Below are 19,969 nucleotides of genomic sequence, written 5' to 3'. Positions count from 1 at the left end.
TGGCCCAATAACCCTTTAGTAAGCTTAGTAACACGTTTGAACTGAAATTGACAGAGATATCAACGTTTCTTGTTTTTATGCCCGCAAAATGCTTTTCAGAGCGCCAGAATCACTTTTTCACAGACAATGTGTTTTTGACTTTACATGGTTGATTTTACTCAAAACTACTTCCAAATGGTGGAGTATGGCCCCCTAATCCATTGCTGAGCTTAGTAACACGTTTGCATTGAAATTGACAGAGATATCAACGTTTCTTGTTTTTATGCCCGCAAAATGCTTTTCAGAGCGCCAGAATCACTTTTTGACAGACAATGTGTTTTTGACTTTACATGGTTGATTTTGCTCAAAACCACTTCCAAATGGTGGAGTATGGCCCTATAATCCATTGCTGAGCTTGGTAACACGTTTGCATTGAAATTGACAGAGATATCAACATGTCTTGTTTTTATGCCTGCAAAATGCTTTTCAGAGCGCCAGAATCACTTTTCGACCAACAACGTGTTTTTGACTTTACATGGTTGATTTTGCTCAAAACTACTTCCAAATGGTGGAGTATGGCCCTATAACCCATTGCTGAGCTTAGTAACACGTTTGCATTGAAATTGACAGAGATATCAACGTTTCTTGTTTTTATGCCTTTAAAATGCTTTTCAGAGCGCCAGAATCACTTTTCGACCAACAACGTGTTTTTGACCTCACATTGTTGATTTCACTCAAAACGAATGTATTCCACTTCCAAATGGTTTAGTATGGCCCAATAACCCTTTAGTAAGCTTAGTAACACGTTTGAACTGAAATTGACAGAGATATCAACGTTTCTTGTTTTTATGCCCGCAAAATGCTTTTCAGAGCGCCAGAATCACTTTTTCACAGACAATGTGTTTTTGACTTTACATGGTTGATTTTACTCAAAACTACTTCCAAATGGTGGAGTATGGCCCCCTAATCCATTGCTGAGCTTAGTAACACGTTTGCATTGAAATTGACAGAGATATCAACGTTTCTTGTTTTTATGCCCGCAAAATGCTTTTCAGAGCGCCAGAATCACTTTTTGACAGACAATGTGTTTTTGACTTTACATGGTTGATTTTGCTCAAAACCACTTCCAAATGGTGGAGTATGGCCCTATAATCCATTGCTGAGCTTGGTAACACGTTTGCATTGAAATTGACAGAGATATCAACATGTCTTGTTTTTATGCCTGCAAAATGCTTTTCAGAGCGCCAGAATCACTTTTCGACCAACAACGTGTTTTTGACTTTACATGGTTGATTTTGCTCAAAACTACTTCCAAATGGTGGAGTATGGCCCTATAACCCATTGCTGAGCTTAGTAACACGTTTGCATTGAAATTGACAGAGATATCAACGTTTCTTGTTTTTATGCCTTTAAAATGCTTTTCAGAGCGCCAGAATCACTTTTCGACCAACAACGTGTTTTTGACCTCACATTGTTGATTTCACTCAAAACGAATGTATTCCACTTCCAAATGGTTTAGTATGGCCCAATAACCCTTTAGTAAGCTTAGTAACACGTTTGAACTGAAATTGACAGAGATATCAACGTTTCTTGTTTTTATGCCCGCAAAATGCTTTTCAGAGCGCCAGAATCACTTTTTGACAGACAATGTGTTTTTGACTTTACATGGTTGATTTTGCTCAAAACTACTTCCAAATGGTGGAGTATGGCCCTATAACCCATTGCTGAGCTTAGTAACACGTTTGCATTGAAATTGACAGAGATATCAACGTTTCTTGTTTTTATGCCTTTAAAATGCTTTTCAGAGCGCCAGAATCACTTTTCGACCAACAACGTGTTTTTGACCTCACATTGTTGATTTCACTCAAAACGAATGTATTCCACTTCCAAATGGTTTAGTATGGCCCAATAACCCTTTAGTAAGCTTAGTAACACGTTTGAACTGAAATTGACAGAGATATCAACGTTTCTTGTTTTTATGCCTGCAAAATGCTTTTCAGAGCGCCAGAATCAATTTTTGACAGACAATGTGTTTTTGACTTTACATGGTTGATTTTACTCAAAACTACTTCCAAATGGTGGAGTATGGCCCTATAATCCATTGCTGAGCTTAGTAACACGTTTGCATTGAAATTGACAGAGATATCAACGTTTCTTGTTTTTATGCCTTTAAAATGCTTTTCAGAGCGCCAGAATCACTTTTCGACCAACAACGTGTTTTTGACCTCACATTGTTGATTTCACTCAAAACGAATGTATTCCACTTCCAAATGGTTTAGTATGGCCCAATAACCCTTTAGTAAGCTTAGTAACACGTTTGAACTGAAATTGACAGAGATATCAACGTTTCTTGTTTTTATGCCCGCAAAATGCTTTTCAGAGCGCCAGAATCACTTTTTGACAGACAATGTGTTTTTGACTTTACATGTTTGATTTTGCTCAAAACTACTTCCAAATGGTGGAGTATGGCCCTATAACCCATTGCTGAGCTTAGTAACACGTTTGCATTGAAATTGACAGAGATATCAACGTTTCTTGTTTTTATGCCTGCAAAATGCTTTTCAGAGCGCCAGAATCACTTTTCGACCAACAACGTGTTTTTGACCTCACATTGTTGATTTCACTCAAAACGAATGTATTCCACTTCCAAATGGTTTAGTATGGCCCTATAACCCATTGCTGAGCTTAGTAACACGTTTGCATTGAAATTGACAGAGATATCAACGTTTCTTGTTTTTATGCCTGCAAAATGCTTTTCAGAGCGCCAGAATCACTTTTCGACCAACAACGTGTTTTTGACCTCACATTGTTGATTTCACTCAAAACGAATGTATTCCACTTCCAAATGGTTTAGTATGGCCCTATAACCCATTGCTGAGCTTAGTAACACGTTTGAACTGAAATTGACAGAGATATCAACGTTTCTTGTTTTTATGCCCGCAAAATGCTTTTCAGAGCGCCAGAATCACTTTTTGACAGACAATGTGTTTTTGACTTTACATGGTTGATTTTGCTCAAAACTACTTCCAAATGGTGGAGTATGGCCCTATAACCCATTGCTGAGCTTAGTAACACGTTTGCATTGAAATTGACAGAGATATCAACGTTTCTTGTTTTTATGCCTTTAAAATGCTTTTCAGAGCGCCAGAATCACTTTTCGACCAACAACGTGTTTTTGACCTCACATTGTTGATTTCACTCAAAACGAATGTATTCCACTTCCAAATGGTTTAGTATGGCCCAATAACCCTTTAGTAAGCTTAGTAACACGTTTGAACTGAAATTGACAGAGATATCAACGTTTCTTGTTTTTATGCCCGCAAAATGCTTTTCAGAGCGCCAGAATCACTTTTTGACAGACAATGTGTTTTTGACTTTACATGGTTGATTTTACTCAAAACTACTTCCAAATGGTGGAGTATGGCCCTATAATCCATTGCTGAGCTTAGTAACACGTTTGCATTGAAATTGACAGAGATATCAACGTTTCTTGTTTTTATGCCTTTAAAATGCTTTTCAGAGCGCCAGAATCACTTTTCGACCAACAACGTGTTTTTGACCTCACATTGTTGATTTCACTCAAAACGAATGTATTCCACTTCCAAATGGTTTAGTATGGCCCAATAACCCTTTAGTAAGCTTAGTAACACGTTTGAACTGAAATTGACAGAGATATCAACGTTTCTTGTTTTTATGCCCGCAAAATGCTTTTCAGAGCGCCAGAATCACTTTTTGACAGACAATGTGTTTTTGACTTTACATGTTTGATTTTGCTCAAAACTACTTCCAAATGGTGGAGTATGGCCCTATAACCCATTGCTGAGCTTAGTAACACGTTTGCATTGAAATTGACAGAGATATCAACGTTTCTTGTTTTTATGCCTGCAAAATGCTTTTCAGAGCGCCAGAATCACTTTTCGACCAACAACGTGTTTTTGACCTCACATTGTTGATTTCACTCAAAACGAATGTATTCCACTTCCAAATGGTTTAGTATGGCCCTATAACCCATTGCTGAGCTTAGTAACACGTTTGAACTGAAATTGACAGAGATATCAACGTTTCTTGTTTTTATGCCCGCAAAATGCTTTTCAGAGCGCCAGAATCACTTTTTGACAGACAATGTGTTTTTGACTTTACATGGTTGATTTTGCTCAAAACTACTTCCAAATGGTGGAGTATGGCCCTATAACCCATTGCTGAGCTTAGTAACACGTTTGCATTGAAATTGACAGAGATATCAACGTTTCTTGTTTTTATGCCTGCAAAATGCTTTTCAGAGCGCCAGAATCACTTTTCGACCAACAACGTGTTTTTGACCTCACATTGTTGATTTCACTCAAAACGAATGTATTCCACTTCCAAATGGTTTAGTATGGCCCAATAACCCTTTAGTAAGCTTAGTAACACGTTTGAACTGAAATTGACAGAGATATCAACGTTTCTTGTTTTTATGCCCGCAAAATGCTTTTCAGAGCGCCAGAATCACTTTTTGACAGACAATGTGTTTTTGACTTTACATGTTTGATTTTGCTCAAAACTACTTCCAAATGGTGGAGTATGGCCCTATAACCCATTGCTGAGCTTAGTAACACGTTTGCATTGAAATTGACAGAGATATCAACGTTTCTTGTTTTTATGCCTGCAAAATGCTTTTCAGAGCGCCAGAATCACTTTTCGACCAACAACGTGTTTTTGACCTCACATTGTTGATTTCACTCAAAACGAATGTATTCCACTTCCAAATGGTTTAGTATGGCCCTATAACCCATTGCTGAGCTTAGTAACACGTTTGAACTGAAATTGACAGAGATATCAACGTTTCTTGTTTTTATGCCCGCAAAATGCTTTTCAGAGCGCCAGAATCACTTTTTGACAGACAATGTGTATTTGACTTTACATGGTTGATTTTGCTCAAAACTACTTCCAAATGGTGGAGTATGGCCCTATAATCCATTGCTGAGCTTGGTAACACGTTTGCATTGAAATTGACAGAGATATACACATGTCTTGTTTTTATGCCTGCAAAATGCTTTTCAGAGCGCCAGAATCACTTTTCGACCAACAACGTGTTTTTGACTTTACATGGTTGATTTTGCTCAAAACTACTTCCAAATGGTGGAGTATGGCCCTATAACCCATTGCTGAGCTTAGTAACACGTTTGCATTGAAATTGACAGAGATATCAACGTTTCTTGTTTTTATGCCTTTAAAATGCTTTTCAGAGCGCCAGAATCACTTTTCGACCAACAACGTGTTTTTGACCTCACATTGTTGATTTCACTCAAAACGAATGTATTCCACTTCCAAATGGTTTAGTATGGCCCAATAACCCTTTAGTAAGCTTAGTAACACGTTTGAACTGAAATTGACAGAGATATCAACGTTTCTTGTTTTTATGCCCGCAAAATGCTTTTCAGAGCGCCAGAATCACTTTTTCACAGACAATGTGTTTTTGACTTTACATGGTTGATTTTACTCAAAACTACTTCCAAATGGTGGAGTATGGCCCCCTAATCCATTGCTGAGCTTAGTAACACGTTTGCATTGAAATTGACAGAGATATCAACGTTTCTTGTTTTTATGCCCGCAAAATGCTTTTCAGAGCGCCAGAATCACTTTTTGACAGACAACGTGTTTTTGACTTTACATGGTTGATTTTGCTCAAAACTACTTCCAAATGGTGGAGTATGGCCCTATAACCCATTGCTGAGCTTAGTAACACGTTTGAACTGAAATTGACAGAGATATCAACGTTTCTTGTTTTTATGCCCGCAAAATGCTTTTCAGAGCGCCAGAATCACTTTTTGACAGACAATGTGTTTTTGACTTTACATGTTTGATTTTGCTCAAAACTACTTCCAAATGGTGGAGTATGGCCCTATAACCCATTGCTGAGCTTAGTAACACGTTTGCATTGAAATTGACAGAGATATCAACGTTTCTTGTTTTTATGCCTGCAAAATGCTTTTCAGAGCGCCAGAATCACTTTTCGACCAACAACGTGTTTTTGACCTCACATTGTTGATTTCACTCAAAACGAATGTATTCCACTTCCAAATGGTTTAGTATGGCCCAATAACCCTTTAGTAAGCTTAGTAACACGTTTGAACTGAAATTGACAGAGATATCAACGTTTCTTGTTTTTATGCCCGCAAAATGCTTTTCAGAGCGCCAGAATCACTTTTTGACAGACAATGTGTTTTTGACTTTACATGTTTGATTTTGCTCAAAACTACTTCCAAATGGTGGAGTATGGCCCTATAACCCATTGCTGAGCTTAGTAACACGTTTGCATTGAAATTGACAGAGATATCAACGTTTCTTGTTTTTATGCCTTTAAAATGCTTTTCAGAGCGCCAGAATCACTTTTCGACCAACAACGTGTTTTTGACCTCACATTGTTGATTTCACTCAAAACGAATGTATTCCACTTCCAAATGGTTTAGTATGGCCCTATAACCCATTGCTGAGCTTAGTAACACGTTTGAACTGAAATTGACAGAGATATCAACGTTTCTTGTTTTTATGCCCGCAAAATGCTTTTCAGAGCGCCAGAATCACTTTTTGACAGACAATGTGTATTTGACTTTACATGGTTGATTTTGCTCAAAACTACTTCCAAATGGTGGAGTATGGCCCTATAATCCATTGCTGAGCTTGGTAACACGTTTGCATTGAAATTGACAGAGATATACACATGTCTTGTTTTTATGCCTGCAAAATGCTTTTCAGAGCGCCAGAATCACTTTTCGACCAACAACGTGTTTTTGACCTCACATTGTTGATTTCACTCAAAACGAATGTATTCCACTTCCAAATGGTTTAGTATGGCCCAATAACCCTTTAGTAAGCTTAGTAACACGTTTGAACTGAAATTGACAGAGATATCAACGTTTCTTGTTTTTATGCCCGCAAAATGCTTTTCAGAGCGCCAGAATCACTTTTTCACAGACAATGTGTTTTTGACTTTACATGGTTGATTTTACTCAAAACTACTTCCAAATGGTGGAGTATGGCCCCCTAATCCATTGCTGAGCTTAGTAACACGTTTGCATTGAAATTGACAGAGATATCAACGTTTCTTGTTTTTATGCCCGCAAAATGCTTTTCAGAGCGCCAGAATCACTTTTTGACAGACAATGTGTTTTTGACTTTACATGGTTGATTTTGCTCAAAACCACTTCCAAATGGTGGAGTATGGCCCTATAATCCATTGCTGAGCTTGGTAACACGTTTGCATTGAAATTGACAGAGATATCAACATGTCTTGTTTTTATGCCTGCAAAATGCTTTTCAGAGCGCCAGAATCACTTTTCGACCAACAACGTGTTTTTGACTTTACATGGTTGATTTTGCTCAAAACTACTTCCAAATGGTGGAGTATGGCCCTATAACCCATTGCTGAGCTTAGTAACACGTTTGCATTGAAATTGACAGAGATATCAACGTTTCTTGTTTTTATGCCTTTAAAATGCTTTTCAGAGCGCCAGAATCACTTTTCGACCAACAACGTGTTTTTGACCTCACATTGTTGATTTCACTCAAAACGAATGTATTCCACTTCCAAATGGTTTAGTATGGCCCAATAACCCTTTAGTAAGCTTAGTAACACGTTTGAACTGAAATTGACAGAGATATCAACGTTTCTTGTTTTTATGCCCGCAAAATGCTTTTCAGAGCGCCAGAATCACTTTTTCACAGACAATGTGTTTTTGACTTTACATGGTTGATTTTACTCAAAACTACTTCCAAATGGTGGAGTATGGCCCCCTAATCCATTGCTGAGCTTAGTAACACGTTTGCATTGAAATTGACAGAGATATCAACGTTTCTTGTTTTTATGCCCGCAAAATGCTTTTCAGAGCGCCAGAATCACTTTTTGACAGACAATGTGTTTTTGACTTTACATGGTTGATTTTGCTCAAAACCACTTCCAAATGGTGGAGTATGGCCCTATAACCCATTGCTGAGCTTAGTAACACGTTTGCATTGAAATTGACAGAGATATCAACGTTTCTTGTTTTTATGCCTTTAAAATGCTTTTCAGAGCGCCAGAATCACTTTTCGACCAACAACGTGTTTTTGACCTCACATTGTTGATTTCACTCAAAACGAATGTATTCCACTTCCAAATGGTTTAGTATGGCCCAATAACCCTTTAGTAAGCTTAGTAACACGTTTGAACTGAAATTGACAGAGATATCAACGTTTCTTGTTTTTATGCCCGCAAAATGCTTTTCAGAGCGCCAGAATCACTTTTTGACAGACAATGTGTTTTTGACTTTACATGGTTGATTTTACTCAAAACTACTTCCAAATGGTGGAGTATGGCCCTATAATCCATTGCTGAGCTTAGTAACACGTTTGCATTGAAATTGACAGAGATATCAACGTTTCTTGTTTTTATGCCTTTAAAATGCTTTTCAGAGCGCCAGAATCACTTTTCGACCAACAACGTGTTTTTGACCTCACATTGTTGATTTCACTCAAAACGAATGTATTCCACTTCCAAATGGTTTAGTATGGCCCAATAACCCTTTAGTAAGCTTAGTAACACGTTTGAACTGAAATTGACAGAGATATCAACGTTTCTTGTTTTTATGCCCGCAAAATGCTTTTCAGAGCGCCAGAATCACTTTTTGACAGACAATGTGTTTTTGACTTTACATGTTTGATTTTGCTCAAAACTACTTCCAAATGGTGGAGTATGGCCCTATAACCCATTGCTGAGCTTAGTAACACGTTTGCATTGAAATTGACAGAGATATCAACGTTTCTTGTTTTTATGCCTGCAAAATGCTTTTCAGAGCGCCAGAATCACTTTTCGACCAACAACGTGTTTTTGACCTCACATTGTTGATTTCACTCAAAACGAATGTATTCCACTTCCAAATGGTTTAGTATGGCCCTATAACCCATTGCTGAGCTTAGTAACACGTTTGAACTGAAATTGACAGAGATATCAACGTTTCTTGTTTTTATGCCCGCAAAATGCTTTTCAGAGCGCCAGAATCACTTTTTGACAGACAATGTGTTTTTGACTTTACATGGTTGATTTTGCTCAAAACTACTTCCAAATGGTGGAGTATGGCCCTATAACCCATTGCTGAGCTTAGTAACACGTTTGCATTGAAATTGACAGAGATATCAACGTTTCTTGTTTTTATGCCTTTAAAATGCTTTTCAGAGCGCCAGAATCACTTTTCGACCAACAACGTGTTTTTGACCTCACATTGTTGATTTCACTCAAAACGAATGTATTCCACTTCCAAATGGTTTAGTATGGCCCAATAACCCTTTAGTAAGCTTAGTAACACGTTTGAACTGAAATTGACAGAGATATCAACGTTTCTTGTTTTTATGCCCGCAAAATGCTTTTCAGAGCGCCAGAATCACTTTTTGACAGACAATGTGTTTTTGACTTTACATGGTTGATTTTACTCAAAACTACTTCCAAATGGTGGAGTATGGCCCTATAATCCATTGCTGAGCTTAGTAACACGTTTGCATTGAAATTGACAGAGATATCAACGTTTCTTGTTTTTATGCCTTTAAAATGCTTTTCAGAGCGCCAGAATCACTTTTCGACCAACAACGTGTTTTTGACCTCACATTGTTGATTTCACTCAAAACGAATGTATTCCACTTCCAAATGGTTTAGTATGGCCCAATAACCCTTTAGTAAGCTTAGTAACACGTTTGAACTGAAATTGACAGAGATATCAACGTTTCTTGTTTTTATGCCCGCAAAATGCTTTTCAGAGCGCCAGAATCACTTTTTGACAGACAATGTGTTTTTGACTTTACATGTTTGATTTTGCTCAAAACTACTTCCAAATGGTGGAGTATGGCCCTATAACCCATTGCTGAGCTTAGTAACACGTTTGCATTGAAATTGACAGAGATATCAACGTTTCTTGTTTTTATGCCTGCAAAATGCTTTTCAGAGCGCCAGAATCACTTTTCGACCAACAACGTGTTTTTGACCTCACATTGTTGATTTCACTCAAAACGAATGTATTCCACTTCCAAATGGTTTAGTATGGCCCAATAACCCTTTAGTAAGCTTAGTAACACGTTTGAACTGAAATTGACAGAGATATCAACGTTTCTTGTTTTTATGCCCGCAAAATGCTTTTCAGAGCGCCAGAATCACTTTTTGACAGACAATGTGTTTTTGACTTTACATGTTTGATTTTGCTCAAAACTACTTCCAAATGGTGGAGTATGGCCCTATAACCCATTGCTGAGCTTAGTAACACGTTTGCATTGAAATTGACAGAGATATCAACGTTTCTTGTTTTTATGCCTGCAAAATGCTTTTCAGAGCGCCAGAATCACTTTTCGACCAACAACGTGTTTTTGACCTCACATTGTTGATTTCACTCAAAACGAATGTATTCCACTTCCAAATGGTTTAGTATGGCCCTATAACCCATTGCTGAGCTTAGTAACACGTTTGAACTGAAATTGACAGAGATATCAACGTTTCTTGTTTTTATGCCCGCAAAATGCTTTTCAGAGCGCCAGAATCACTTTTTGACAGACAATGTGTATTTGACTTTACATGGTTGATTTTGCTCAAAACTACTTCCAAATGGTGGAGTATGGCCCTATAATCCATTGCTGAGCTTGGTAACACGTTTGCATTGAAATTGACAGAGATATACACATGTCTTGTTTTTATGCCTGCAAAATGCTTTTCAGAGCGCCAGAATCACTTTTCGACCAACAACGTGTTTTTGACTTTACATGGTTGATTTTGCTCAAAACTACTTCCAAATGGTGGAGTATGGCCCTATAACCCATTGCTGAGCTTAGTAACACGTTTGCATTGAAATTGACAGAGATATCAACGTTTCTTGTTTTTATGCCTTTAAAATGCTTTTCAGAGCGCCAGAATCACTTTTCGACCAACAACGTGTTTTTGACCTCACATTGTTGATTTCACTCAAAACGAATGTATTCCACTTCCAAATGGTTTAGTATGGCCCAATAACCCTTTAGTAAGCTTAGTAACACGTTTGAACTGAAATTGACAGAGATATCAACGTTTCTTGTTTTTATGCCCGCAAAATGCTTTTCAGAGCGCCAGAATCACTTTTTCACAGACAATGTGTTTTTGACTTTACATGGTTGATTTTACTCAAAACTACTTCCAAATGGTGGAGTATGGCCCCCTAATCCATTGCTGAGCTTAGTAACACGTTTGCATTGAAATTGACAGAGATATCAACGTTTCTTGTTTTTATGCCCGCAAAATGCTTTTCAGAGCGCCAGAATCACTTTTTGACAGACAACGTGTTTTTGACTTTACATGGTTGATTTTGCTCAAAACTACTTCCAAATGGTGGAGTATGGCCCTATAACCCATTGCTGAGCTTAGTAACACGTTTGAACTGAAATTGACAGAGATATCAACGTTTCTTGTTTTTATGCCCGCAAAATGCTTTTCAGAGCGCCAGAATCACTTTTTGACAGACAATGTGTTTTTGACTTTACATGTTTGATTTTGCTCAAAACTACTTCCAAATGGTGGAGTATGGCCCTATAACCCATTGCTGAGCTTAGTAACACGTTTGCATTGAAATTGACAGAGATATCAACGTTTCTTGTTTTTATGCCTGCAAAATGCTTTTCAGAGCGCCAGAATCACTTTTCGACCAACAACGTGTTTTTGACCTCACATTGTTGATTTCACTCAAAACGAATGTATTCCACTTCCAAATGGTTTAGTATGGCCCAATAACCCTTTAGTAAGCTTAGTAACACGTTTGAACTGAAATTGACAGAGATATCAACGTTTCTTGTTTTTATGCCCGCAAAATGCTTTTCAGAGCGCCAGAATCACTTTTTGACAGACAATGTGTTTTTGACTTTACATGTTTGATTTTGCTCAAAACTACTTCCAAATGGTGGAGTATGGCCCTATAACCCATTGCTGAGCTTAGTAACACGTTTGCATTGAAATTGACAGAGATATCAACGTTTCTTGTTTTTATGCCTTTAAAATGCTTTTCAGAGCGCCAGAATCACTTTTCGACCAACAACGTGTTTTTGACCTCACATTGTTGATTTCACTCAAAACGAATGTATTCCACTTCCAAATGGTTTAGTATGGCCCTATAACCCATTGCTGAGCTTAGTAACACGTTTGAACTGAAATTGACAGAGATATCAACGTTTCTTGTTTTTATGCCCGCAAAATGCTTTTCAGAGCGCCAGAATCACTTTTTGACAGACAATGTGTATTTGACTTTACATGGTTGATTTTGCTCAAAACTACTTCCAAATGGTGGAGTATGGCCCTATAATCCATTGCTGAGCTTGGTAACACGTTTGCATTGAAATTGACAGAGATATACACATGTCTTGTTTTTATGCCTGCAAAATGCTTTTCAGAGCGCCAGAATCACTTTTCGACCAACAACGTGTTTTTGACCTCACATTGTTGATTTCACTCAAAACGAATGTATTCCACTTCCAAATGGTTTAGTATGGCCCAATAACCCTTTAGTAAGCTTAGTAACACGTTTGAACTGAAATTGACAGAGATATCAACGTTTCTTGTTTTTATGCCCGCAAAATGCTTTTCAGAGCGCCAGAATCACTTTTTCACAGACAATGTGTTTTTGACTTTACATGGTTGATTTTACTCAAAACTACTTCCAAATGGTGGAGTATGGCCCCCTAATCCATTGCTGAGCTTAGTAACACGTTTGCATTGAAATTGACAGAGATATCAACGTTTCTTGTTTTTATGCCCGCAAAATGCTTTTCAGAGCGCCAGAATCACTTTTTGACAGACAATGTGTTTTTGACTTTACATGGTTGATTTTGCTCAAAACCACTTCCAAATGGTGGAGTATGGCCCTATAATCCATTGCTGAGCTTGGTAACACGTTTGCATTGAAATTGACAGAGATATCAACATGTCTTGTTTTTATGCCTGCAAAATGCTTTTCAGAGCGCCAGAATCACTTTTCGACCAACAACGTGTTTTTGACTTTACATGGTTGATTTTGCTCAAAACTACTTCCAAATGGTGGAGTATGGCCCTATAACCCATTGCTGAGCTTAGTAACACGTTTGCATTGAAATTGACAGAGATATCAACGTTTCTTGTTTTTATGCCTTTAAAATGCTTTTCAGAGCGCCAGAATCACTTTTCGACCAACAACGTGTTTTTGACCTCACATTGTTGATTTCACTCAAAACGAATGTATTCCACTTCCAAATGGTTTAGTATGGCCCAATAACCCTTTAGTAAGCTTAGTAACACGTTTGAACTGAAATTGACAGAGATATCAACGTTTCTTGTTTTTATGCCCGCAAAATGCTTTTCAGAGCGCCAGAATCACTTTTTCACAGACAATGTGTTTTTGACTTTACATGGTTGATTTTACTCAAAACTACTTCCAAATGGTGGAGTATGGCCCCCTAATCCATTGCTGAGCTTAGTAACACGTTTGCATTGAAATTGACAGAGATATCAACGTTTCTTGTTTTTATGCCCGCAAAATGCTTTTCAGAGCGCCAGAATCACTTTTTGACAGACAATGTGTTTTTGACTTTACATGGTTGATTTTGCTCAAAACCACTTCCAAATGGTGGAGTATGGCCCTATAATCCATTGCTGAGCTTGGTAACACGTTTGCATTGAAATTGACAGAGATATCAACATGTCTTGTTTTTATGCCTGCAAAATGCTTTTCAGAGCGCCAGAATCACTTTTCGACCAACAACGTGTTTTTGACTTTACATGGTTGATTTTGCTCAAAACTACTTCCAAATGGTGGAGTATGGCCCTATAACCCATTGCTGAGCTTAGTAACACGTTTGCATTGAAATTGACAGAGATATCAACGTTTCTTGTTTTTATGCCTTTAAAATGCTTTTCAGAGCGCCAGAATCACTTTTCGACCAACAACGTGTTTTTGACCTCACATTGTTGATTTCACTCAAAACGAATGTATTCCACTTCCAAATGGTTTAGTATGGCCCAATAACCCTTTAGTAAGCTTAGTAACACGTTTGAACTGAAATTGACAGAGATATCAACGTTTCTTGTTTTTATGCCCGCAAAATGCTTTTCAGAGCGCCAGAATCACTTTTTGACAGACAATGTGTTTTTGACTTTACATGGTTGATTTTGCTCAAAACTACTTCCAAATGGTGGAGTATGGCCCTATAACCCATTGCTGAGCTTAGTAACACGTTTGCATTGAAATTGACAGAGATATCAACGTTTCTTGTTTTTATGCCTTTAAAATGCTTTTCAGAGCGCCAGAATCACTTTTCGACCAACAACGTGTTTTTGACCTCACATTGTTGATTTCACTCAAAACGAATGTATTCCACTTCCAAATGGTTTAGTATGGCCCAATAACCCTTTAGTAAGCTTAGTAACACGTTTGAACTGAAATTGACAGAGATATCAACGTTTCTTGTTTTTATGCCTGCAAAATGCTTTTCAGAGCGCCAGAATCAATTTTTGACAGACAATGTGTTTTTGACTTTACATGGTTGATTTTACTCAAAACTACTTCCAAATGGTGGAGTATGGCCCTATAATCCATTGCTGAGCTTAGTAACACGTTTGCATTGAAATTGACAGAGATATCAACGTTTCTTGTTTTTATGCCTTTAAAATGCTTTTCAGAGCGCCAGAATCACTTTTCGACCAACAACGTGTTTTTGACCTCACATTGTTGATTTCACTCAAAACGAATGTATTCCACTTCCAAATGGTTTAGTATGGCCCAATAACCCTTTAGTAAGCTTAGTAACACGTTTGAACTGAAATTGACAGAGATATCAACGTTTCTTGTTTTTATGCCCGCAAAATGCTTTTCAGAGCGCCAGAATCACTTTTTGACAGACAATGTGTTTTTGACTTTACATGTTTGATTTTGCTCAAAACTACTTCCAAATGGTGGAGTATGGCCCTATAACCCATTGCTGAGCTTAGTAACACGTTTGCATTGAAATTGACAGAGATATCAACGTTTCTTGTTTTTATGCCTGCAAAATGCTTTTCAGAGCGCCAGAATCACTTTTCGACCAACAACGTGTTTTTGACCTCACATTGTTGATTTCACTCAAAACGAATGTATTCCACTTCCAAATGGTTTAGTATGGCCCTATAACCCATTGCTGAGCTTAGTAACACGTTTGCATTGAAATTGACAGAGATATCAACGTTTCTTGTTTTTATGCCTGCAAAATGCTTTTCAGAGCGCCAGAATCACTTTTCGACCAACAACGTGTTTTTGACCTCACATTGTTGATTTCACTCAAAACGAATGTATTCCACTTCCAAATGGTTTAGTATGGCCCTATAACCCATTGCTGAGCTTAGTAACACGTTTGAACTGAAATTGACAGAGATATCAACGTTTCTTGTTTTTATGCCCGCAAAATGCTTTTCAGAGCGCCAGAATCACTTTTTGACAGACAATGTGTTTTTGACTTTACATGGTTGATTTTGCTCAAAACTACTTCCAAATGGTGGAGTATGGCCCTATAACCCATTGCTGAGCTTAGTAACACGTTTGCATTGAAATTGACAGAGATATCAACGTTTCTTGTTTTTATGCCTTTAAAATGCTTTTCAGAGCGCCAGAATCACTTTTCGACCAACAACGTGTTTTTGACCTCACATTGTTGATTTCACTCAAAACGAATGTATTCCACTTCCAAATGGTTTAGTATGGCCCAATAACCCTTTAGTAAGCTTAGTAACACGTTTGAACTGAAATTGACAGAGATATCAACGTTTCTTGTTTTTATGCCCGCAAAATGCTTTTCAGAGCGCCAGAATCACTTTTTGACAGACAATGTGTTTTTGACTTTACATGGTTGATTTTACTCAAAACTACTTCCAAATGGTGGAGTATGGCCCTATAATCCATTGCTGAGCTTAGTAACACGTTTGCATTGAAATTGACAGAGATATCAACGTTTCTTGTTTTTATGCCTTTAAAATGCTTTTCAGAGCGCCAGAATCACTTTTCGACCAACAACGTGTTTTTGACCTCACATTGTTGATTTCACTCAAAACGAATGTATTCCACTTCCAAATGGTTTAGTATGGCCCAATAACCCTTTAGTAAGCTTAGTAACACGTTTGAACTGAAATTGACAGAGATATCAACGTTTCTTGTTTTTATGCCCGCAAAATGCTTTTCAGAGCGCCAGAATCACTTTTTGACAGACAATGTGTTTTTGACTTTACATGTTTGATTTTGCTCAAAACTACTTCCAAATGGTGGAGTATGGCCCTATAACCCATTGCTGAGCTTAGTAACACGTTTGCATTGAAATTGACAGAGATATCAACGTTTCTTGTTTTTATGCCTGCAAAATGCTTTTCAGAGCGCCAGAATCACTTTTCGACCAACAACGTGTTTTTGACCTCACATTGTTGATTTCACTCAAAACGAATGTATTCCACTTCCAAATGGTTTAGTATGGCCCTATAACCCATTGCTGAGCTTAGTAACACGTTTGAACTGAAATTGACAGAGATATCAACGTTTCTTGTTTTTATGCCCGCAAAATGCTTTTCAGAGCGCCAGAATCACTTTTTGACAGACAATGTGTTTTTGACTTTACATGGTTGATTTTGCTCAAAACTACTTCCAAATGGTGGAGTATGGCCCTATAACCCATTGCTGAGCTTAGTAACACGTTTGCATTGAAATTGACAGAGATATCAACGTTTCTTGTTTTTATGCCTTTAAAATGCTTTTCAGAGCGCCAGAATCACTTTTCGACCAACAACGTGTTTTTGACCTCACATTGTTGATTTCACTCAAAACGAATGTATTCCACTTCCAAATGGTTTAGTATGGCCCAATAACCCTTTAGTAAGCTTAGTAACACGTTTGAACTGAAATTGACAGAGATATCAACGTTTCTTGTTTTTATGCCCGCAAAATGCTTTTCAGAGCGCCAGAATCACTTTTTGACAGACAATGTGTTTTTGACTTTACATGGTTGATTTTACTCAAAACTACTTCCAAATGGTGGAGTATGGCCCTATAATCCATTGCTGAGCTTAGTAACACGTTTGCATTGAAATTGACAGAGATATCAACGTTTCTTGTTTTTATGCCTTTAAAATGCTTTTCAGAGCGCCAGAATCACTTTTCGACCAACAACGTGTTTTTGACCTCACATTGTTGATTTCACTCAAAACGAATGTATTCCACTTCCAAATGGTTTAGTATGGCCCAATAACCCTTTAGTAAGCTTAGTAACACGTTTGAACTGAAATTGACAGAGATATCAACGTTTCTTGTTTTTATGCCCGCAAAATGCTTTTCAGAGCGCCAGAATCACTTTTTGACAGACAATGTGTTTTTGACTTTACATGTTTGATTTTGCTCAAAACTACTTCCAAATGGTGGAGTATGGCCCTATAACCCATTGCTGAGCTTAGTAACACGTTTGCATTGAAATTGACAGAGATATCAACGTTTCTTGTTTTTATGCCTGCAAAATGCTTTTCAGAGCGCCAGAATCACTTTTCGACCAACAACGTGTTTTTGACCTCACATTGTTGATTTCACTCAAAACGAATGTATTCCACTTCCAAATGGTTTAGTATGGCCCTATAACCCATTGCTGAGCTTAGTAACACGTTTGAACTGAAATTGACAGAGATATCAACGTTTCTTGTTTTTATGCCCGCAAAATGCTTTTCAGAGCGCCAGAATCACTTTTTGACAGACAATGTGTATTTGACTTTACATGGTTGATTTTGCTCAAAACGAATGTATTCCACTTCCAAATGGTTTAGTATGGCCCTATAACCCATTGCTGAGCTTAGTAACACGTTTGAACTGAAATTGACAGAGATATCAACATGTCTTGTTTTTATGCCTGCAAAATGCTTTTCAGAGCGCCAGAATCACTTTTCGACCAACAACGTGTTTTTGACTTTACATGGTTGATTTTGCTCAAAACTACTTCCAAATGGTGGAGTATGGCCCTATAACCCATTGCTGAGCTTAGTAACACGTTTGCATTGAAATTGACAGAGATATCAACGTTTCTTGTTTTTATGCCTTTAAAATGCTTTTCAGAGCGCCAGAATCACTTTTCGACCAACAACGTGTTTTTGACCTCACATTGTTGATTTCACTCAAAACGAATGTATTCCACTTCCAAATGGTTTAGTATGGCCCAATAACCCTTTAGTAAGCTTAGTAACACGTTTGAACTGAAATTGACAGAGATATCAACGTTTCTTGTTTTTATGCCCGCAAAATGCTTTTCAGAGCGCCAGAATCACTTTTCGACCAACAACGTGTTTTTGACTTTACATGGTTGATTTTGCTCAAAACTACTTCCAAATGGTGGAGTATGGCCCTATAACCCATTGCTGAGCTTAGTAACACGTTTGCATTGAAATTGACAGAGATATCAACGTTTCTTGTTTTTATGCCTTTAAAATGCTTTTCAGAGCGCCAGAATCACTTTTCGACCAACAACGTGTTTTTGACCTCACATTGTTGATTTCACTCAAAACGAATGTATTCCACTTCCAAATGGTTTAGTATGGCCCAATAACCCTTTAGTAAGCTTAGTAACACGTTTGAACTGAAATTGACAGAGATATCAACGTTTCTTGTTTTTATGCCCGCAAAATGCTTTTCAGAGCGCCAGAATCACTTTTTCACAGACAATGTGTTTTTGACTTTACATGGTTGATTTTACTCAAAACTACTTCCAAATGGTGGAGTATGGCCCTATAATCCATTGCTGAGCTTAGTAACACGTTTGCATTGAAATTGACAGAGATATCAACGTTTCTTGTTTTTATGCCTTTAAAATGCTTTTCAGAGCGCCAGAATCACTTTTCGACCAACAACGTGTTTTTGACCTCACATTGTTGATTTCACTCAAAAACGAATGTATTCCACTTCCAAATGGTTTAGTATGGCCCAATAACCCTTTAGTAAGCTTAGTAACACGTTTGAACTGAAATTGACAGAGATATCAACGTTTCTTGTTTTTATGCCCGCAAAATGCTTTTCAGAGCGCCAGAATCACTTTTTGACAGACAATGTGTTTTTGACTTTACATGTTTGATTTTGCTCAAAACTACTTCCAAATGGTGGAGTGTGGCCCTATAACCCATTGCTGAGCTTAGTAACACGTTTGCATTGAAATTGACAGAGATATCAACGTTTCTTGTTTTTATGCCTGCAAAATGCTTTTCAGAGCGCCAGAATCACTTTTCGACCAACAACGTGTTTTTGACCTCACATTGTTGATTTCACTCAAAACGAATGTATTCCACTTCCAAATGGTTTAGTATGGCCCAATAACCCTTTAGTAAGCTTAGTAACACGTTTGAACTGAAATTGACAGAGATATCAACGTTTCTTGTTTTTATGCCTGCAAAATGCTTTTCAGAGCGCCAGAATCAATTTTTGACAGACAATGTGTTTTTGACTTTACATGGTTGATTTTACTCAAAACTACTTCCAAATGGTGGAGTATGGCCCTATAATCCATTGCTGAGCTTAGTAACACGTTTGCATTGAAATTGACAGAGATATCAACGTTTCTTGTTTTTATGCCTTTAAAATGCTTTTCAGAGCGCCAGAATCACTTTTCGACCAACAACGTGTTTTTGACCTCACATTGTTGATTTCACTCAAAACGAATGTATTCCACTTCCAAATGGTTTAGTATGGCCCAATAACCCTTTAGTAAGCTTAGTAACACGTTTGAACTGAAATTGACAGAGATATCAACGTTTCTTGTTTTTATGCCCGCAAAATGCTTTTCAGAGCGCCAGAATCACTTTTTGACAGACAATGTGTTTTTGACTTTACATGTTTGATTTTGCTCAAAACTACTTCCAAATGGTGGAGTATGGCCCTATAACCCATTGCTGAGCTTAGTAACACGTTTGCATTGAAATTGACAGAGATATCAACGTTTCTTGTTTTTATGCCTGCAAAATGCT

Source organism: Gadus macrocephalus, chromosome 11, assembly GCF_031168955.1.
Source record: "Gadus macrocephalus chromosome 11, ASM3116895v1".
In the NCBI taxonomy this organism is placed as follows: Eukaryota; Metazoa; Chordata; class Actinopteri; order Gadiformes; family Gadidae; genus Gadus; species Gadus macrocephalus.
Note: the sequence above shows the minus strand (reverse complement) of the source record.